Below are 3,033 nucleotides of genomic sequence, written 5' to 3' on the forward strand. Positions count from 1 at the left end.
CCTCCAGCAGAACAAGACAACTCATCCTTATACTATAACATCTTTACATGACCTCATGACGTAACTAGTGGTTACGTGTAAAAAAATAATAGTAGTCGAAATCATCTTGAAACTATCCATGTACACATAACAGATGTCCCCAAGGTCCATTACATTACGTCTCACGGGAGATGCACCCAGTAGATGGGCTGGAAGAACAGCATCACACATATGAGACCCGGAAGTGAGTCCTTTTTCGGGCATCACACGTGTGACACCCATCGTTAGTGGGTTAAACTCCCTTCTCCTTATGCTTGCCCCTACCTTACTCTATGGAGAGAATCTTGCACTTCTGTCTTTGACAACTTTGATCTAATCATCCTCTCTTTACCTCACATTTCTTTGGACCCCTTCAATGTCATACTATCCTGAACTGCTATGCAATTTCTGAGGTTTAGCACATTTGAACAGCAGCTAACCTACCTCTCTACCTTTCCCACTACTATAATTTTCTATAGCACTATATGGCCTCTGAAGTCTGCTAAATTTATTTTGTTTTGTAACCATTAATCATTCACCAACAATGTACTGTCCTTTGATACTAGAAGAGCCGACCCCTATGTTCATGTGACCTGACAGCTATTGCAATCTAAGCTACCTCTATCCTTTATAATACATCCTGTAAAAGCAATTTTACAATCTGTGACATCAATATCTTGCAATAATGTGCTCTTCCCTTTGTTGTTCTATTTACTTGTTACCGACAGTTAGGATATTTATTAGCACTTGAGCAGGAACTGGCAATATCTGAAATATCAACTTGCAAAAATACCTAAGGTTAAATACTGAAGGACTGGTTGCTGTCAATTTTATTATTAAAGACATCATTCCAAGTTTATTATTAAGGTAGGGAGGAGAAAAAATATTGCTCTTTCCAAATATTTGTCCAGCTTTGACTAACAACAGTAAATAAGTGATCTATTTTATAACAACTATGTTATTCCCAAGGGTTAATATTCATACAAGCCGATATCAAGCATTGTTTCAAACATACAAATTTATATATAAAGTAAGATATAAAGTAAGGCCACAATTCTTGAACATACAGGTTCATGTTTATAATCAGGGGCAAGAGGAGAGGGATTGCATAGGTTGTCATGGTCTTGAGTTGGTTTCATCCAATTATTTTCTAACCTTTATCCCATTTCTCTATCTATAAAAATGAACAATACATGATTGTTTGGTGGATAAATTTTGTTACAAAACTGAATAGAAAATACTATCCATGTGAAGTAGGGAAAGCTAAACTTCACTAAACTTAATTATATTTACATTACTCTTTCACAAAAAAAAAAAAAAAAAAAAAAAAAAAAAAAAAAAAAAAAAAAAAAAAAAAAAAAAAAATAAATATATATATATATATAATATATATCTATATATATATATATATATATATATATATATATATATATATAAACTGAGGAAAACATGCACATTTCAAAATTAATACATGAAATATCCATGTTTCCTAGTACTATTCTTTTGACTTAACTGAAAGTCAAGTTGCAAATTACTGAAATTACTGGGAACAGAAAATAGCAAATTACACAGATGGAACATGTACCTTATTATAAATGACATTACCATTTTTAAACTTCATTATGTCATGTTAAAATCTAACAAAAAAATAAAAAAATAAAAAAATAAGGATTAAATTACTTATAATCCTTTCCACTTCACACGCCTTTCTTGAAATTTTCTCTAGTACTTGCTATGGACATTTTCTTCTAGATCCTTTGTTAACCCAATGCGACGGGGAAATAAAAAAAAAATGGGGAAAATGCTGTGCTCATTTTATATTTTAATGAATGTCTCTGCACATAGATGGCTCTGCTAGTGCTTAGCTACAAAGGAGTCAATTAGTAGATCTTGTGCCTTACCTGATTTCACCTTTCCTGTATTGGCGGAAAAACGAATTGTTACTAGTGCTATGAATATCGATGTTGTTATTTTTATTGTAAACATTAGAATTAACATGTTATAAACATTAGTAACAGCAAAATAAGATAACGTAAAATATTTTCGTAAATCAACGAAAAGGATGAACGGGCGAGACAGGCAGTACTCGTAACTGGCTCATTGGTGACTTAGTACAAGTGTAGCCATCTATGTGTAAAAACAATTAAACAAGTAAACTCACAGTGGGCATGCCCGTTGGCAAAGGGTTAAAACATAAATCCCTAAGTTAAAAGACAAAAATGGGACAAGAAATGTTACATACATATGTATGTATATACAGAAATACGTAAATATAAGATAATGGTCATTGAATGTCACATAATTTGTCTTTGACATTTCTAACAATATGCAATAAATCATTGTTGGTTTTAACTCAGAATCTCATTGTACTGATGATTATCTGCACTGACAACCTCTCTCATCAAAATGATTCATTTGTTTTCTAATCATCCTCTCTTCTTTCTGGATCAGGCATCCTGAAATATGAATTTTTAAAATAATTTCCTCCCATTCCTAGGGAAATATAAAATAATTATATATATTTCCTTTGGTACAAATACTTTTACAATATAAGTGTGAATTACAATAAGTGACTCATACAATTCTTTAATAATTACAGGAAAGTATAGTCTCTTAATTTTTCATTGAACTAAGTGTCAATATTTGTAACTCGCCTGTATATGTAAACATTTGGATGTTCTGCCCGATTGAGTTCCAGTGGTGTCAGGTATATATATTGAGTCTTAGCATCTGCAATTTCAATCATCATATCCATGCTTTGCTTTCTTGCTACAATATCCTGTAAGAAGAGGTAATTATTAGTCCTGTAAGTTAATTTCCTTATATATATAAAAATATTAGACTAGGCTATAGTGCACCTTCTCCTTGACTTATGACATAATGGTTATGGCAATTTGCAACAATATGGAAGGAGATTGCCATTAAGTAGACTGCAAATGAGAGAGAGAGAGAGAGAGAGAGAGAGAGAGAGAGAGAGAGAGAGAGAGAGAGAGAGAGAGAGAGAGAGAGAGAGAG

The 3,033-nt window shown here is 32.5% G+C and overlaps 1 pseudogene; it reads right to left on the reverse strand.

The window, feature by feature from the left end:
• Nucleotides 1-2,064: 2,064 nt before the first annotated feature.
• Nucleotides 2,065-3,033, reverse strand: part of LOC119580569 — a 14,130-nt pseudogene continuing 13,161 nt past the window's right edge.

The sequence above is a fragment of the Penaeus monodon genome, chromosome 14 (assembly GCF_015228065.2).
Source record: "Penaeus monodon isolate SGIC_2016 chromosome 14, NSTDA_Pmon_1, whole genome shotgun sequence".
NCBI lineage: Eukaryota > Metazoa > Arthropoda > Malacostraca > Decapoda > Penaeidae > Penaeus > Penaeus monodon.